Genomic DNA, 21,279 nt, shown 5'->3' with positions numbered 1-21,279 from the left:
AAATATGAATTGTCTTGTTTAAATATGCACCCAGAATTAGTCCTATAAATTATTTTGCCTTTTGTCACTAAATATGCACACACATAAATACACACACACACACACACACACACATTTCAGCATGGATATTATTTTAGATATTGACTGTAACTAAATACTTAGGCACTTTCAAAGATCTTTTTCTTAAATGAATGGATCATCTGAATTTCTTTCAAGCCATTAAGTCCACGCTATGAATATAGCACCAAGTGAGAAACGGTATTCTGTACACACATTAGAAGGGCAAAATAAATGTGTTTTTAAAATAAAATTGCATACTTTTAGCTTTCTAATGTTAATAACGAGTTCTCCATTATTGACAAATAGCCATACAAATTTCTGTTTAGAAATGGAGGCCCAATGGCAGATGTAAGTGACTACTTGGATACCTCACATTTAATTATCTTCAGGGGTAACACATTATTTCTCTTGAGAAAAGAGTTCTGAAACAGGTCAATCCCCAGCAGGCACCTGGGCATTAAGGGGGTACCAGAGTGTCACTCTATCACTGAAAAATGTCCTAGGAATATCTGAACACCAGGCGAGAGAGATTTTTTTTTTTTAATGTGACTTTAAAAAAATTCCTCTTCTGAAGCTTCCCGATCCTCCTATATCATCATCCCAGTGACATGACCAGTTGTCATTTTATTTTCTGTCTACGTAACCTCATGCACAGCTAGGAAATAATGATTTAGGACTTGAAATTCAAAACATAATGGTGTTCCTGTTTTTCATTCCTCATTTTACTCAACACCCCTGCAGAGTTGATGCAAGTACCGAGCTCCCTTTGAAGTCAGCTTGCATCATATTTGATGGAGTATAAAGCAATAGGAGATACTGACTGCAGTTTTGAGCATCTCAATTCCCATCTCAGATGATGCCCACACATTTGTCATTAAATGCATGGCCTGAGTAAATCCTTGGAAGAATTGCCAAGCAGTTAAAATTGACAGGTATAGGCTATATATTTCCACGATAAAAGAATAGAAAAGAAAAATGTTAACCTGTTTTTAAAGCATTTTATCTCATATTCCACTTAGGTTATTCTTCCTGTGAGTGATTTTGTAACATATTCTTTTTACTTGGTTCACTTTTTCTAATACTTTTCCTGCTTTGCGAAGTTATGTTATATGTGTGTGTGTGTGTGTGTGTGTGTGTGTGTGTATATATATATATCCAAAACATTTGAGATCTTGAAGGATGACGTTCTTCTTTGTTTACATAATGGTAAAATAAAACGGTATCTGTGGATGAACACTGGGAGTTTTGGCTTTTTAATACACTTTTTAATACACTTTGCTCTCAGCAATAATTATATATCATAGAGTGAAGATGAGAGTAATTTGGAGATAAAAGAAAAGCAAGGCATTTGATTGTGAACATTTTCTGCATTTGTGGTAGGCAGTAGTACTGATCACCAATCTCTGATTCTCATCTTCTATGGTTCCCATAGGAAAATTGTACTTCTTTGTCCCCTTGATGGTGGGTTTTAGCCACGTGACATGCTTTGGCCAATAAAATATGAGCAGGGGGCCTAGGTGAAGCCTTTGATTACTTGCACTCTTTTCTTGGTCTTCTGCGGAGATGATTGTGGAAATTACGTGTGCCACGAGATCAAAGCACACTGTGACAACAAGTAAACATGTGGAATGCAGATGCTGTAGAAAGTGACCCAGGAGGCTGCAGTGGACTTGCCTGATTAAAAATTTAATTTTGGTTGTGTTAAACTATTGAGATTTTAGCGCTGTTTGTTACCACTGCACAACCTAGCCTATCCTGGCTGGCATATATATATATATATATATATATATATATATATATATATATATATATATACTTTTTTATACAGGTGATCTTTGAATAACATGGGTTTGAATGGCATGGGTCCATTTATACTCAATTTTTTTTTCACTATATATGTACTACAGTACTACACAGTTCATGGTTGATTGAATCCTTAGATGCGGAACCACAGATATGGAGGTCCTACAGTAAAGCTTCACAGGGATTTTTGACTGTGTGGTGGGTTGGCACCCGTAACCCACACACCTTTCAAGGGTTCAACTGTATATATAAACTTTTTGTGTATATATACACACACACATATATACACAAGATTTTAAAGAAAATACATTTAGTAATTATAACAACTCAAAATAAAAGATACCAAAAATCTGTCTGTGAAATCACACAATACTTTTGTGATTCCCATTGGCCTCAGTGGAATATGCTATATATAGCTCTGCAGTAAATGTCTCCAAGCCTTCTTTCTTTAGGCCCTGAACATTCTACTCTTATTAAGATAATCATACTAATTTCTCTTGCCTTATACCCTTCTGAAATTGGAGTCGTCAAAATCATTATATTGTTAATAATAATTTAGAATACATTTCTATTGTTGGGGGAAGAAAAGGATTTCAAAGCAACGAGTCAGCAGGTAACAACTTTATAGGAGTTAAAAGAGCAGAGTTTATTGTAGAGGATGTGTAGTTGGTCTGGGTGGTTGGATCATGGGTTAGAAGGTGGCCAGGAGCGGAGAGGAGGATTGTGGCAGAAAATACGTAGGGATAATTCTTTCCTGTGTTACCTTATGTCTATATATCACAACAAGATATTACATTCCATTAAATTTTACAACATTTCCATTAAAAACACAATCTGAATCCTAAGAGGAAAATACTGACTACCAGAAACATAAGATTCTCAGAGGGCTTAGCAAACTGTATGCTAAATTGCAGACAGACATGTTAGTTACCTTTGAATCAGTAATTTAAATCTTTCCCCTTATTTTTCCATTGAATTTTCAGTAGGTCACTCTCAAGTCAAAATTTAATTTCATGTGGTTGAAGTGGTAGAGCCAAAATGAAATTGCATGCTAGAGGGGGAAAAATTTAACGTACTTTTAATAGCCCCTTTGAAAGATACTTTAAAGACATGACTTACTCTCATAGCATGTTGACTATCTGAAGAATGAATTATTATATCCTTGTCAAATTTTAAATAGCATGCTGTTAAAAATATTAGTCACACAGGGGGCTGTTTGACAATAATGTCACAGAAAAGCTCTGGTCTATATGAGCAGACAGAGTCTGCAACTTAATATTATAGTTCCATGGAGCTCTGCTTTCCGCGGGGATCCACAGAGACGTGAGGGTAGGAAATCGTTTCAGCTTTACTTGGAACGTTGGCGGGACTCGCCAACTGATGCTGAGGGGGCCTTGTGTTTCCTCTCTGCCCGTCCTTCCCCGGCAGAACTTAGCGGAGAGCCTAAAAGAAATGAAAAAGCTATCATTTCAAGTGGGAAGAGTTTCTTTCTTTTTTAACAAAAATACATCCAAGAAATATGAGTTGAGATCTAGACTAGAGGTTGTAAAGAAAATGATCCAAAGAATTTCTTTTAAAAGGCAGGGGTTTTTTTGTTTTGTTTTGTTTTGTTTTTTTAAGCCTAAAAAAGAAGATTAGAAACTGTCTTGGATGAGTCCAACTGTGATTAAAAAAATAAATCTTTTATAGTTCAGTCAAGAATTGTTCCCCTTTTTGTTCTTTGACTTTTCCTTGCAGGGAAAGGGGCAATCTTTACCTAATCAGAGCGAAGCAAGAATCACTGAGGCAGCGGAAGCATCATGCAGGTGAAGGTCAGGCCAATTTTCCCCAAGTAATGCTGTTTTATCACTCATCCAACAAAGATTGGGGCCTTTTTTTCCTTGATCCTTTTGTGCTTTCCCCTATTACTTTAACAGATCTGAACAAACCAGAGATTCTTCATCCAAAAGTTCCATTTAGCTCCATTTATTTCAAATCCCCCCAATTTCACATCTCAGTGTTACGGCAACTTATGGGTAATATAAAATCCATGCATCAGGCAGGAAGGCAAAGGTACCTGAAAACAGAATTGACACAGGACACTGATTGTTTTCATTGGTCCTTTGCCCTTCAGTGCTGGGCTTCACGTCAGCCCTGTTATTCCACCCACCTTTTAGTTTCAAGGGTTTCTGTCTTCTGTGTGTCTACTACACATGAATGTTGTTGATGAAATATTGAGTTACAAACTGAATGATGTTACTCTTGGCAACTTGGATAAAGGGCGGGTTGAGAAGCCAAGACTATAAAACAAATACTCACCCTAGGGATGTGTGGCATCCTAAACAAATGTATTCAGTTGCCTCTGATTAACTGCTGCAAGGCTGTAACACTCCAGGTCACAATGCTACTCTTGTTACCCATTTACTCTTGGGAGTAGATCTGGTGTTGCCACAATGGGATATCAACAGGAGGAAATGGGAAAAGTGACATTTTGCAAGATAAAGTTAAGAATTAGTTTAATAATTTTAAAAAATCATCTTATTTTAAAAGTATAGCATTTTGATTTATAAGCAGCACTAAGGCACTGCTTCTTAATCCTGGCAGCTTTGACTCAGTTTTCCTGTATCTGAGGAACTCTAAATTATCCTGACTTGCTTAGCCTGCCCTTTCTCCACCTTTCTCCTTTCATTGATCTTTTTTATCTCACATCTTTACTTGCCAATTATTTCTCTCTCCTTTTTCCCTTTCTTCCTTCTCCAGAGCCCAGGTGACGGGATGGCTGCTTTCAGATGGAGGGATCCATCTGGATACTTTTCCCCTCTCAAAGTGGCTTAAAGTAGGTTTTTAAAGCTAAAAATTTCAAAGCTTCATGAACATACTGAAAATGTTATTTTGAGAACACTGTAATGACTCTCTAAATGCTAGTCATTTGAGTTCTTTAGAGATGAGTAGATTAGGGTCTCTGAGAGGGTCAATATTCATATTTAATCATAAACACTTTGTATCATTATAAAAGATCCAGAATTATTTGCAGGTATTTTATTAGCAAGTCAGTTCATATTACTATCTTGAAAGAAAAAGAATTTAAAATATCACCAGTTTTTCCTTTATTTTGGAATATACTTTCTATCACCCATTTTGAATCAATGAACTTTCACAATATGTATATCTGCATCCCATTCTCCAGAGTTCCATTTATCTTCAAGTGGAACAATTTCATTTTAAAAAGAATTATTATTAGAAGAATTCAGTGACTTCCAGTTCTATCACAAATATGGCTAAAATAAAAATGCTTATTTGGTAGCTTTTTATTTGATTCACAAAGCAGTTTTCAGAAACCAGTAATGTATGATTCCCTGTCTGGCACAGTAAACAACAGAGCACTTTTTATCTCTCAGCTGATGTTTGTATGCTCAGTTAACCAGCCCTTGTATGCTGTCTCTTCTAAGGGTTGTAGAAATTTAAATACAGTAAATGCTCTATGACACTGCTGCTGTTGTGAAGTTAATTCTTTTCCTCGAGGAGAAGATCAGTTAGCAATTACTTCAGGGCAGTCCATACAGGCCATCTTAGTTGGCCATTAATTAAGCAATAAGATATGACAGGCAATGTATTTCTGGGCCATTTAACATACCTCTTGAGAGATTTTTTTTAAAGCCAGAGGCTAAAGGTCAAGTGACTTTAACTACTTGAGAAGTTCACTGCCAAAAATTTTCTATTACTACAAGGACATTTAAATGAAAATTATTGATACTAAGACAAACACAGGGAGTTTCTAGTGTATAGTTAGGAAATCAAGCCAAAACAATTAAAAAAAAGAAAAGGCTAATGGGAGTACTGTACATTGTACTACAGTTTATCATATCGCATCTCATTTAATTTTCCCAATGACCTTATGAGGTGCCTCTTATCCCCATTATACAGTAGAGGCCTGTTTTGCACTAAGATTTAGAATTCTGAAATTAAATATTATTGGATTCCAAGCTCTTGATTTAGCTGACTTAAAGCATTGTTCTCCCCTTCCCAGACCCTAACTTCTTTTGATGAGAGCAAAGATCTTTTGAGAAAAAATGGCTGTCCCATGGGCTACTAGAAAACCAATTCTCCAAACTTCATGACTCCTTTTTTAGTGAGTTTTGCAAAAATTAATAACAGAGTTTATTAAGTAAACCATTAATTAATCCCATAAATCAAAGAATAAATATAATAGCAGACATGCTATACAAGCCATCTGGAAGACACTTTTTGGGTTTCACTGGACAATACTAAGATTTGTCTGGAAAATGCCCCACCATGCTGAGGTCCTTTCTTGATAACATTGTCCTATTTATGCACCTTATTCCATCTCCCTTGGTCCAGGCACCCATTGTCCTCATTTGGCTCCTAGATGCTGTGCTCAACCCCACTCTTGTTGTATGTATGGACACACTCTATTAGTTTCTTATTGTGAAAGAAACATGGTCAACTCTCTCTTAGAATTAATGGGTTAATTTTTCCTAAGTTACCCCTGACCCCTCACTCAGCACTTGGTATGCTTCAGACTTAACCTCTCAATTCTACCCATCTTTTTTGAGTTTTCATACTCTACTGATTCCCATCTTTCCCTGCTTATTGTTTTCACTAAAGATACCCTGATAAGCAACACCTAATTTCATTTTATATTCCAAGTGCTTATCACAGTATCTGATATATATTATATGCTCAATAAATAGTTGTTTTATTTGTTAAATTGATGTATGAATAATTTTATGGATCCAAAATTTCAAAATTTTCAAACATTAACTAAATATTAACCAGCAGAGAATATTCTTTAATATCTAATTTAACTTTTTATCATGGCATTTTTTTAGCTTCCCAAACTCACTTTCACTTTTAATATGCCCAGGGAATTACCTAGATTTTATTTCTTTGTCTTCATTGAAACAGTTTTTAATGTCAGCTTCTGTGACACACCACTCACCTTGTTTTTATTCTGTCTAATGACTTCATTCATCCACTTACTCAATATCTATTGAGGATCGACTATACTTCATCTTTTTTCACGTTATCAAGATTACAGTTTTAGCAGAACTCAATAGCTTTATATTGAGTTAAAATTGTTTCCAGATTCTCACCCTACATCATTCCTCAGTCTTAATTTTCCAAAATTGTACAGTTTTATTGTGTGTGTCTGGGTACATGTGCACACATGTGTATTCCTGGATATATTCCAGGTCAGAATTTGTTGAGTCAGTTATTATGCAAGTGACATTTTAAACCAAAAGAATGCCCTTTGGTCACTCTTTTGGTCAAACATAGAGGAAATTCATAGGTATGGCTTTCTGTTGTCTCCATTGGCTAAAATCAAAGGAAACCCTTGTACATTTTATCATGTAAATCTTGGTGAGTTCAATCAAACAGTAATTGGGGCTCCCTCAAGTTTTTGAGAGGGGATTTTGATTTGAAATGTTGAAGGGGATAGTTGTTTTCATAGGACATGGATTTGTGAGGATGTGTGCAATCCTAGAGGATCTGGCAGCCTTCTCGTGGGGCTGAGAGGGTTGCCTGTCTGAGGGAGGAACCAACCTAAAGAGAAGAAGACCTAAGAGGCAGAGAGAAGAGAGTGACTTCTGATGTCATTCTTCGAACCTCTGGATATTATTCTATCCTTGATGATGTTCCCAGGGTGAGTGATATAAATTACCACAAATATGTTGAACCTAGAGGAAGTGTAGCTCTCCAAATATAAACTTATGGTTGAAATAGGCTTCTAAGTTTCTTCAGAGTTCTTTCATAAAGTGGATTAGACAGAATGTTTACCACAAACCTTCCATGGTTTCACTGTTAAGGAAGACTTGCAGTAGTCAAATTATGGTGTCACATAAAAATTTACTCAACAAAGTCTTCTTGTAGAAATCTCAGACAAAATAGGTCTTTATGGTAAACTGTTTGAGTGCTACTTCCTGTTTAAATGAAGTTCCATGGAGACCATGCATTTTGAGGTCCAATATTGAGACCAAACTTCAAGGTGTATTTTGTTCATCTTTTCTAGGCATCTGAGGTCTGCACAAATATTAAGCTTTTATCCTTAGAATGCTTTTTCAGACTATTGCCAGGAAGACCTGATCTGCTATATTACTGTAGATGGCTGTCTCTAATACACCAATAGTTATTAAAGGCTCAAATCATGGGTTCTTAGATTCCCCCCCAATTTTTCCTTTTTTTTCATCTATAAAAGGCTTCTGTAAGAATTACTGTACATGCACAAAAAGGGCCCATTTAGAAAATAGTTTGTGAATCCCCATTTTGTACAGTAATGGTCCATATAACTGTATTAAGTCACTTCCTTTAATAGGGAGAGTGCCTTTTTAGTTTGTGAGAAATATGCCCCTGCTGAGGTTTGAACCAGGTACCCTTGGATCTAAAAGCATTTGCTTTACTCTTTAGATAAAGTGAAATCTTCTTAAAAGGGGGTCGGGGGGGTGGTAGGTGTTCTCTTTGACTTTGGAGCCATGTCTTCGGCAATTTTATTTTTCTTTCTGAGTTGCTTTCCTGGTCTCTTCTCTTCCTCCTTTGTTTTTTCTGTTCTAGGTTCTTTTATCATTGCATTATTTGGCTGGTGTTGGCTTTTAAAAATATGAATATGAAATTCTGCATCTAAGACCAGTATTTAATATCTAATAATAGCCATTTGCTGAGCTAAATAATCTGTAAATTCCAGGTCCCAAACCTGGGCTAGAGAATCTCTAATATTCTCCCACCTGGAAGAGTTCATGAGTCTAAGTTATTTGTGCCAAGTTAAAAGTGGAAATATTTTTTTCCATGGAAGAAAAATGATCATGTGGTAGTTTGAATTGGATAGTTTCTGTGAATTGCTTCGTGGTAGCCATTTTGCCAATAAGACTTCTAGAATACTCTTCTTAAAAATATACTGGGAGATCAGCTCAGTGCTTTGTGACCACCTAGAGGGGTGGGATAGGGAGGGTGGGAGGGAGACGCAAGAGGGAGGAGATATGGGGATATATGTATACGTATAGCTGATTCACTTTGTTACACAGCAGAAGCTAACACAACATTGTAAAGCAATTATACTCCAATAAAGATGTTAAAAAAATTTTTTTAAAAATAAAGTGAGAAAAAACAAAACAAAACAAAAACAAACACAAACTATATATATATATATATATATATATATATATATATATATATATATATATATATATATATAGTGGTAATTACAGAAAAGTTTAATCTCATGTATCTCCTCAGATTCCCACTATATACCCACTAGGAAAATTCTAGTGATCTTGCAATTTGTGATGCAACATGCCATCATTCTTTGCAAATCTCTTCATATTCAAAAAGATTTAACAAGTGAATTATAGATACTTATGAGCTTTTATAGGATGCACTTGTTTTATTCTCAAAACTTGATTGTGTTCCAAATGTTTCCTAAGCAAAATAGCATGTGGAAATCTCTAATAAATGGGCTAGATTGGATGATAGGCTATAATACTACAGGAACCACAGTGACTTTCTTCCTCCATTGTCAGGGCAGGGTTCCACTCAGATTACAGTAGCCACAGGAAACCAGGCTGTAGATCCTTAGTTGCCATTGTTTCATCATTAAACACGTCTTAAATGTTCACAATATGCCAGGTGCTTTATGGAACATGTAAAGACTAGTTCTTGCATAGGAGAAAGAAAGTTTGTTCAAGGATGACATTGGACACATTGTAATTACTCCCACTGGAGCCATATATATATAGCAAAAAGGGTTTCTGGGTACAGGAAAGAGAATTTATCAAGGCATGTTTTCTTTTTGTTGCAATGCCAGCCCTAATTCTTCACCCATAGCTCTCTGAGGCCAAGCTTGTAACAATTTAGATCTGAATTTGGTAATTCATTCAAGATCAGAGTATGAAAAACATTGTTATTTAACAGGATCTTTGAAAGCCAGGAAAGCCTATATGGATTCTTTCTTGGACAGTGAAATTGCAATCCAGCTCTAAGTTCCTGGAATCACCTTGTATTTGAAAGAAGTCACCAGCAACAGCTAAAACCTTGAGGTTCAAAGTTGACCTGAAATCAGACTGGAGAGTCTTTGTATCAGAGAGTAACACCAGTTCTACACTAGACTGGGAGACAAAATCTAAAAATAAGTGCTTTTTAGTTATCCATAGTCTCTTTAGTGTCAGACCCAGTTAACTACACAACACGCATATGAATGTCCAGCAAAGTGCTTGCAACGTAACATTTATTCAATAAATATTTGTGGAACAAAGGAAGTTCCAAGAACTGTAGTAAGAAAATATGAATCATGATACCTGACCAGAAGAAAATGAAATTAATATTTGCAAACCAATTAGACACCGTGATAATTGAGAAGTGCTAGGTCTGAATTTCTGTTTCCCTAACCTAGACTATTATGCACTACAAAATATCAAAAATAGTTTTTCTTTCAGGGACAATATTAGGCATTTTTTAAGTTTTAGGGGCAATAAGAATGTACCACTGAACTCTTCACAAAAGATTTCTCCCTTCTCAGGTGTTTTCTGGAAAAAAATTTTTTTTAAGGAGTTCACAATTTCAGTCATAGAGATAAAGGGCTTAAATGCTTTGTTTTGCTAATTGGAAGAGTTAAGATAAAAAAGGTTTACTAGTTCCTTTCTTGTTTCTCTGGGTCAGGAATAGGAAGGCTCTGGATGCCTAAAGGAAGAAACATAAATATCAATGAAAGAATGCAAGAGTACAGAAAGGGTACATTAAATTTTAGACTTCTTGCTTCTGCGTGGAAAAGTAAACATAAAAGTTGTGTTCAGTCATTTCAAAAAATCACGAGCACCATCTCCAATTGAGAATTTTGGTCATTTTTATATAGTTGTATTTTCCTGTTCAGTAGTGTAAACATCAAGAACACAATTCTCTCCAGGCAGATTATTGCCTCCCCAAATTCGCTTTAATGTAGTCAATACCTTTTCTTTCCACCTTCAATTCTTTATTAAAGAAGCATAATTATCAGCAAACATGTTTTATAGAAAGATAAGGAGAGATGAAATTGCAATTTAAAGTCTTGTGAATGATTACCTTCCACTGTATCTTCCTTTAATTAATTGCCCTGTCATCTCCTGCAGATAACTAGCACCTTGAAAGAGGGAGACTCCATAGGGTGCAACCAGAATAATATTCTATCTCTCCTCTCCCTGCTCTCTCCACTCTCTGCCACCATTACCTTAATTATTCAAACCTCTTCTCCAGACTTGTTTTCTCTGCTGCTTGCATGAAGTCTCAAGCATACCATAACTTTTTCTGGACATTCTTAGATAATAAGTCCCTTAGTCAATTTTGGTAGAAACAAGTTCTCATAGATATTATGAAAATGTCCCATCCAGGGTAATACTAAAAATTTACTGAATTTCACATAAAATCAAAGCTTCTCCCCTTTTCCAGCATGGAGCTGCTTTAGGCATCAGACAAAGGAGAGGAAGGGCATGGTTGGCTTCATCTTTGTTCCTTATCCGTAAGGCCTCCATCCTGTATCTATTTCCCTTGCTGGATGAGGTTTCTAATCCTTCCACAGATGGAGTGCGAAAAAGGAGGCGTCAGAAACAGTACAGATCATATTTGATGACACTAATTTAATCTAATGATGTTATTCTTAGACAGGACACCCCAGATTCCTAATTCTGATTCTTCCAGAGGGTGACTTTGTGGCTTATTTGGAGACTATCCTGCCAAGATCCTCCAATTTCAATGATCTCATATGGCAAGGTTTCTAGGTGGCTAGCTGCTCACAACTTCAATCCTCAGAGTGTAGGAGGTCCTCTCCACATACAACATCACTGATGAGGCTCCATCACCAAGCCAGGAATCTCTTTTGGGAAAGTGTTTTCAGACTGGCTTGAATCTAGCTTCTTCTCACATGGGCCACATTTGGTCCATGGGAAACATGCCTTTGCATGAAAATATGGTAGGTGATTTCAATAGAAGAGTTGTTATACCAGATTAAGGAAACAGCATGGATATAGTGAAAATACTGGGGCATGATTTTAGTAAAATATTTTGGTTGTATATGATATATGAAAAAGAAAAAACTAAAGAGGAAGACTTCAGCCAGACTCAGGAGAGTCATAAATGCCAGGATTAGAGAGATTGGAATTTATTCAGTAAGGAAAGTGTGTGAGGGAGGTTACTGGCAGGAAAAGAAAATTAAATAATTGGGATAATTATTTGGAAAGGTTAAATTGGTAGCAGAAAAAGTTAAAAACTAATAAATGGAATGCTTGAAAATGGAAAATAGAAAGTAAATGTGAATTTAAGACAATGACCCAATCAAGAAGCAATGAATTCCTGAATGAATGAGTATAGTGAGAAGAGAAGAGAGAGAAATGAATGCAGAACTATGTCCATGGCAGAATGGATAGGACTTGCATACTGGTTGGACATTGGCATTGGAAAGGGAGAGTAGTCAGTATGACTTTAGGATTTATACTCTGAAGGTACAATTACCCAAAATAGGGAAAAAGTCTATGTTCCAATACAAGAAATAAGTGATGATACAAAATCAAGTGTTATTTGATGTTCAGAGAAAGCAATCAGTGGCTGGAGCAGCTGAGAAAAGGCTTCATCAGAAGCTTTGAAAGTTGAACAATAGTTCCTAGTAAAATTGTGAGATGGAATAGAAAATTAATGTGCAAATAAAAGACTCTGACCATTTCCAGTTTGTGTCTAGGTTTTCCAAATACAAATATGTTACCAGAGATTATTCTGTTTTCAGTATCTAACGTAATCAAGAACAGGAAGAACTGAGGTTTAGATTCACTTAGGATGATATTTAAGGAAGCTAAGTCTTAGAAGAAAAATACTTTTCTGATTTTGGTTTATTTTTATTTTTCAACTTATTTTTCATTTAACAAACAGTAAAATTCTCTATTTTTGGTGTACAGTCCTATGAGTATTGAGAAAATCATAAAGTCATGTAGCCACCACCTAAATGAAGACACACATTCACTCCAAAAATTTTTCTCTCACTGTCCTTTGTAGTCAGCCCCTCCCCTTACATCGAACCCTCAGCAACCACAGGTCTGTTCTCTTTCCCTATAGTTTTGCCTTTTTCAGAAAGTTGTTGTGGTAGATACAATTTTAATATGGCATTCACTTCTGGTCATAAAAACTCCCATGATTATGCTACGTTATATGGGTGGGTCAAATATAATTACACAAGCCCTTTAAAAGCAGAGAATTTTTGCCAGCTGGTAACAGAAAAGGAAACCAGAGATTTGAAGCAGGAGGGAGATTCAGGGTGACGTTGCTGGCTTGTTGGTGAAGGGAGTCACGTGGAAAGGCCCTAATTGTGAACCCTAGTAGCTGAGAACGATCCCCAGCTGATGGGCAACAGGGAAACTAGCACCAGTGCTACAATGATAAGGAACTAAATTCTGCCAACACCTGAATGAACTTGGATGTTGCTTCTTCCCCAGAACCTCTAGGTAAGGGTACAGCCCTTGTTTTTGTGAGATCCTAAGCAGTGAACTTCTGACATATGAAAGTGTGAGCTAATTAGTGGACATTGTTTTAAGCTGCTGAATTTGTGTTAATTTGTTATGCAGTAATAGAAGACAACTACAGTCATATCAATGAAATTACAGAATATGTTGCCTTTGGGGACTTGCTTCTTTCATTCGACATAATGCATTGGAAATTCATTCATATTGTTATGTAGATCACTGAGTAGTATTCCATTGAATGAATGTACCACAATTTGTTTATCCATTCACCACTTGGAAGACATTTACGTTGTTTCTAGTTTTTGGAGATTAGAGAAAGGCTGCTCTAATCATTAGTATACAAGTTTTGGGTGAGAATAAGTTTTCATTTCTCTTGTAACAATGCAGGAGTGGGGTTTTGCATCACATCATAAGTATATGTTAAAATTGGTAAGAAACTGCCAAACTGTTTTCTACAGTGGTTGTACCATTTTGCATTTGCACCAGCAATGTATGGGATTCCCAGTAGGTATTGTCAGTCTTATTTATTCTAGCCATGTGTATAGGTGTATAGCAGTGTATTGCTATTTAATTTGATTTTAAATACATTTGCACAAATTATTATTTTTATAAAATTGTGATATAAACACATAAGCATATTTTAGCTTCTTTATTTGGAAATCACATTTTGAAAATATCCCTTGGGTCAAGACCATCACATTTTTAGATATTAAGAGTTTTCCAGTGAGATATTAAGAAAGCAGATTTGGGCTGAGATTCATTCATTTATTCAACATTTACTGATATCAGATACTGGCTGTGTGCCAGGAATGATGCCAGGTGCCAGGGATAAAAGATGTGTAATATATGGCCCTACCCTCAAGAAGTCCATACTCTCTGAGGAAACACACATGATGTGTACTTGTAATGTAGTCTGGTAGCGGTCATGATGAAGGTATTTGAATGCTGCTATGAGGTCACAGGTGAGGGAGCAATGAATTCTCCTTGAGGGAGCAGGCTAGTGAGGTGATGAGATATGACTCTAGGTGTGCATGGCCTGAGACTGAAGACTTACTATCAGGGAATATTAACAGTGAAGATTTACATAGAATAGACCACTGGTGTCCAATTGGAGTCACTTTGAACAACCTAATGATAGATGTTTTCTTTCAAATTCTTTCAGATTTTTGGAATCCTTCCCAAATAACTGTGTTGGATATATAATTAAGGATAATATATGACATGATTTTGTAGATTCCCAATAGGAGAGATTCTCATTCTCACAGATGTGTTTTCTTGGTAGAAGCACAAAAGTGGGTAGAACCAACATGCTTTGGAATTTTTTTGAGGGGCACCAATAAACACAGTAAACAGGATTTCTTGGCAGAATCTTTCTCATTTTGGTGTTGCCTTTGTTGTGAAGTTAGTCAATCATTTTTGTAGCACACATATGTGTGTGTGTGTATGTTTGTGTGTGTGTGTGTATCAGTAAAACAAAGTTAGTTGGGAATAATTAGAAATAAGTCTTCATGTGAGGCAACTAACATGCTTTAAGTGGCTACTTCTGCTAGTGCTGTGATCTTTGAATCTCACATTCAAGAACAAATTACCTGTATTCTAACATGAATAGTACAGCACGTGTTAAAAGCAATAAAAGGGACATTTGTAGTTCTATTTCCCATATCTGGGGCCAGTGCATGTGTGGCAGGGCTATACATGTGAGAACAATTGTGAGTAAACAAAATTGTGCCAAACAAATTAGGGATGGTATAAATAACTGAATAAATAGAGGGTTAATCATTCAATCACTGTAAAAAACATTCTCACACACAACGCCCGAGTTCTAAAGCAAACATTTGGACATTGTGAGTTTTACTTGATTTTAAATTTCAGAAGACTTTTCACTGAGGTAACATTTACTTTCGAGGTGTGTAATCTGGGCTCAGCAGGTTGTAATGCCTTTGATGTTCACCAAGTTTGTTTATGAACTGTGCTAGAGATGGTAATCCAATAACTTCCATGAAAATTCAGAGACAAACACAGGACATCTTTTTTTTCTGTTCTGTTCATAAGCGTGTCCTTACTGCCAGAATGTAACCAAGATCTGTTAGAAATGTAAACAAGATTGCCTCTGTGCACCAAAGAGAATGTGATTGGCGTACCAATAGCAAAAGCCAATGAATTTTAGGTGATTTCAAAATGTACTCTCAATCAATACCACGAGTGCAACATCCCGAGGCATTTTCAAAGCTGCCTGAAGCTGTGCATAAGCACCGAATCTATAGGCTGTGAGTTATTTGTGCACACCAATGTATTTTCAAAATACTGTGTGTTTTCTTTTGTTTGTTTTTGGCTTTTTGCATCCTATCAGCTTGAGCTAGGTTTTGTGAGAGCTACTGAGACACCATATTGCAATTTTTGAGAGCTCTGCTTTTGATGGCTTGCAATAAACCACACAGGATATTCCCACTGGGGGGAAAGAAGTTGTAAACTGTCACGAATATTACCATTTACATGATTTGGAGCTTGGGGATCTCTTGTTTAGATTTTTAACTCCAGCTAATCACAGATTTTTCTGTTTTGAAAACAATGAGTTGAATGTAAACCAATGCAAAGAGGCACAATAAGGCAATTTCAACATGCTAATTAATTTCTATAAAAAACAGAAAGAAATTTCACATGCTCTGATTTTTTTCTTTTTCTTTTTTTTTTTTTTTGAGGATGGCTCCAGAACATACACTTGACTTGCAGAATCAGTCAAAACCAGTTCTACTGATAAACATAGAGTTGATCTCTGTCTTTGTCTGAAGATGACATCCAGCCAGGTAGCACTGTGAAAATATATTAACACTCATCCAAAAGAGGTAATTAGGATGTGTCAGATGAAAACACTAAAAAAATAAAAAATAAAAAAATAAAATAAATCACAAACATCTACTACATACAAGAAAAGGATTTTCATTTTCATAAAACTATTAATTTAGAATGTTAAATGATAGACTCATCATCTCTGTTACGTCCAAAGCAGACAGAATATTGGCAGATCTCAAGCTTTTTCAATTTGTTTTTCCCTCTTTATAAAGACATTCTTCTTGAATTTTCTGCAAATGCAGCCATCTTGTCAGAATCACTTTCCAAGGGAAATGTGTACTTCAAGAGTAAATAAACCAGATGAATAATCCATTTGCGCATCTTGTAAAAGTAAATGTAACCTGTCTATAAATAAATATTTTATTAATTTTCATTAACAAAAGTAGAAATGTTCACTATGGACATTTTAAAAGAATCTATCTAGTTTCAAAAATTGTTATCTATATCCTTTTTTCAGTTTTACAAATGGGCTACTTTATATGTTTAAATAAAATGTAAACCACCACTGTTGAGTGAGAAACCTTTAACTGTTCATTAGTTTAACAAATATTTATCAAGGACCACTCACTGCGACTACTCACTGCGACTCTTCCATGTGGAGCTACCATCATCTCTCCCCTGAATCATCGCACTAGGCTCTGAATAGATCTCTCTGCTTCTGCCCTTGTTTTCTTATTGTTAAGGAGCAGCCAGAATGATTCTGTTAAAGTATGAATCATCTTGTGGCTCTTCTTCTCTGTGCAAAATCTCCCAGTTATTTCCCATTTCACTGAGAGTAAAAGCTGAAATCATTTTGGCCTCAAAGACCCTAAATGATCTGTTCCCATCCTCTGTCCTTACTTTTCCTCTCTGACCACACCTTCCACCTCTTTCCCTCTTGCTTATGACCCTCTAGACCTTTAGCAAATTGAGCCATTCCTAGAGAGCATTAGATGCATTCCAGCCTCAGGAAACTTGCATTTGCTGTTTCCTCTGGCTGGAGCACCCTTCCCCAGCTAGCTGTAAGACTCACTTTCTTCAGGTTTTGACTCAAATGTTACCTTCTCATTGATGATTTCCTTGCCTATTTTAAGATTGCTACACTTCTCTACTCCCTCTACAATCATAGATCATGTCTGCCTTTCCTCGCTTGATTTTTTTCCCCACCTTAACACTTACCGCTATCTACTAGACTACATATTTTACTTATTACATTCTTTTTTATTGTCAGTCTCTCCCACTGGAATCTAAACTCCATGAGGGCAGTGAGTTTTGTCATTTTGTTTACTTCTTGATTCCTAACATCTGGCACAATACCTGACACAATATATACTACTCTAGGCCAGGTACTGTGGTGAGTGCTGGGATCCAGGAGTGAACAAGTAGACAAGTTCTGCTCTCATGACATGACCTGTCTAATGAGGAAAATAGATAACAAACAAGTCAACAGGTAAATGTGATAGCATCAGATTCGAGATAAATGCTATGAAGTATAAAACATGTCAAGGAAACATGATAAAGTGAGCAGTGGCCTTGGGTGGTGGGCACTTATACTTGGGTGGTAAGAAAAAACATTCCTAAGAAGTAACATTTGAGCTGAGGCCTGAAGAACAAGAAACAGTACAAAGAGAGCTGTGTCAAAGGCTACGTGGTCTAACATCTGAGAGAACAGAATTTTATATTTAATAACATTTATTATTAATCAGCAAGGGTTTATTTCTCAAATGTGGCTAGTTGGTGTGCTGGTTTCAAAAGAATTTAAGATATGGTGCTTGCTATAAAGTTACTTGTTATATACTTGGGAACCAATGTTCACTCATATGAAGCAACAGATATTAAAAGATGGAATTTCTAAAAGGAGACACAGCTATGAACGTGGGCTGTAATGATCATCACTAGAGAACGTGGGAAGTGAAGACTGAAAACCTTCTGAGCAAAGGTGAGAATGAGTTTTGTGTGTAAAAAAAAAAAGGAGGAAATGTGTTTTACTGCTGTTGAGGTTTTGTAGTAGAGAGAGGGACTCTCAGGGTTTATACAAAGGGCGCACTTGCCTTGGACGCTAACCAAATGTTTAGGACCCATTTTCTAGAAATCACAGGAGCCGTGCCCAATTCTTCCACTGTACTCACACTTACACCCAGTTCATCAGTAAGACAGGGAAGCTCTGTTTCCAACATATATCCCAAATCATCGACCTTTCCAGCTACTACCTTATCCAATTTACTATCCTCTCTTGCCTGGACTATGGAGTTCCAATTCCTCTCCTCTTTTCACTCTTGGACCCCTACCTTCCTTTCTCCATGCAATGCATGTTCAAAACATGTCAGTCACTTCCTTTCGAACTTAGAATAGAATTCGATCTCCTTACCATGACCTAGCAGTCCTGTATGACCTACCCTTGCCCACCCATCTTCTACCAGAACTCCCATGCCTCACCATATGCTCCGGCCACACCTTCCTTATGTTCTCCATTCTCTGGAAATTATAGAGGGTTATCAGGCTTTAGTTACCTAGCTCTTGGTATGCCCTCTGTCTTAATATTTTTCACTCATCCTCACGGCTTTCTCCTTCTCACTCAGGATTCACCTTAATGTCAAGTCCCTGTGGAGGACCTTCCTGACCATCTTATCTAAAACACCATCCTCAGCATTCTCTGTAACATTACCCAGCTGCATTTTCTTCCTAGTTTTTAATCATTATGTGGAAATATTTTATGTATTTGTTTATCTGTTTATTATTTGTCTTTCTCTACCAGGATATAAGCTCTGTGAGAGCAGAGATTTTTGTTTGTCTTATTCCTCACCATGTCTCCAGAGCCTAAAAACTAATTTTTTTTAGGGCTTTCTGGAATGTAATAGGTAGATAATGTTTAATTAAATGAATGAAAATAGGGAAATGTTGAAACCTATGTATATGAAATTGGAAAGCGTATGTCAGAGTAGCCTGTCAGGGAGATCTGGACTGAAAATAAAGAGGAATTGACAGTTGTGAGATACTTCATACAATAAATCAGTGGGACCCGCTCACTGGCAAGAGACAGAGAATTGCAATGAAATCAAAGGCGAGTACTTAAAAAATGATTCATTCTGTCATCATCAGTGGATGAATCAAAAATAATTTTTAGAAAGAGTCCAGTGCCTAGATGAAATAGTTAATATGGGATATTAGTAATTAGCAAATGTTGCTCTATGGTTGGGAATAATTCTGTGCACAAATTTGTGTTTTTGTTGTTATCCTGGCATATTTTTGCTATATTATTGTTGCTGTCATTATTGTGCATTTATTTGCAATTGTGGACCCATAATGAGGTGTGAACTGCTCCCCTGGGGTAGATTAGGCACTTTTGGAAAGTTTGTGTCGTATCTTTGGAGCCATGAGGGTACTATTGAGTAAACTGCTGCTCCGCTACACAAGCTTTCCTCATGATACTCTGGCCTTAAAGAAGAATCTTAATGAATCTTTCAACTGTATTTCTTTCCCTTAGCTCCCTTCCATCAAAATACATTTTTAGCTATCACATTTCCTTACCTCTTTTATCTTGAACAGTTTTCCTGGAGAATTGACCCAGGTAACTTGTAACCACTTTTTACTCTTAAAAATTATTAAAGACCCCAAAGAACTTTTGTTTGCGGGGGTCTTATCTTTCAGTACTCACCGTATTAGAAAGGGAAACTCTGTGGTTGCAAGAGAATGAGATTGAAAAATTAAATAATATTGGTATTAAATAGTATTGTTATGAAAATAGTTTTGACCTTGCAGACTTCTTGAAAGGGTGGCAGGGACCCCAAGGTCCCCAGATCACACTTGGAGAACCACTAGTAGATAATAATACCTAGCATTTATAGAGATATTGTCGATCTGCCATTTGCTTCCTTGGGGAGAAAAAGGTATGTCTTAGTATTTCTATATCTAAAAATATTTCTTTATAGGGCTGGTGTCAGGATCGGATGTAATAATGAAAATACAATATTTTTCCACAAGCATAAATTCTTATATGCACATAAGAACAAAGTTTAGATTTATCATTAATAACTCATAAAAAACTTAGATTTTGAAAAATCTGACTTTTTCATTGACTTCTGAAGTTTTCTGCATTCTAGCTTTGTAAACTATGATGATAATTTTTATTAAATCACACGGTTCCATTTTGTTTGTCTCAAAGCATGAAATAGTTTGGCATATTTACCAACAAATATATGAGTTTTTGCTCATAGTACTGTAGTTTATGCTTTATTCTCATACTCAAGTTATATTATAACATATCAAAAATGCCAGGTTATGACTTCTTCATAATATACAGGATAGCATAGTTAATGCCAAATACACAATTGAAAGTGTATCAGTTTAATTGCATATTCTTTAAAGAAACTTTGAGAACAAAAGGAACTAATACTCCTGAGTTATAATATCTAAAAATTTCATGGTGTTTCTAATTTACATTCATGGTGTTTCTAATTTACATACATGGAATTTCTAATTTACATTACTCTCTTCACATTCATGGTATCTTTTTTGTCTCCACAATAATTCTGCGAGATTACAAGTTATCTTCTGTATCTTCCTTTTATAAAAGAAAAATAAAATTGAGGCTTTAGGAGTTTATTAGTTTTCTATGGCTGCTGTAACAAATTACCACAGACATAGTGACTTAACACAAATTTATTATTTTACAGTTCTGTAGTTCAGAAGGTTATTGCCATTGGCTTAAAATTAAGGTATCGGCAGAGCTGCATTCTTTCTTGGAGGCTTTAGAGGAAAATCCATCTCCTTGCCTTTTCCAGCTTCTAGAGACTGCACACATTCTTTATCTCATGTCCCTTTCCTCCATCTTCAAAACCAGCAACATTGGGCCGAGTGCTTCTCATATTGCCATCTCTCTGGGTCTATTTTCTGAGTCCCTCTTCTACTTTTAAAGACCCTTGTGATTACATTGCACCCACCTGGATAATCCAGGATAATCTTCCTATTTTAAGGTCATCTGATTAGCAAACAATTCCACCTGCAACCTTAATTCTCCTGTGCCACGTATCCTAATATATTCATAAATTCTAATGGTTATGACATAGACATCTTTGAGGGAGAAGGGCATTATCCTGCCTATCCTAGGGAGGATAAGCATGTT

Source organism: Eubalaena glacialis, chromosome 6 (genome assembly GCF_028564815.1).
Source record: "Eubalaena glacialis isolate mEubGla1 chromosome 6, mEubGla1.1.hap2.+ XY, whole genome shotgun sequence".
Classification (NCBI taxonomy): Eukaryota; Metazoa; Chordata; class Mammalia; order Artiodactyla; family Balaenidae; genus Eubalaena; species Eubalaena glacialis.
Note: the sequence above shows the minus strand (reverse complement) of the source record.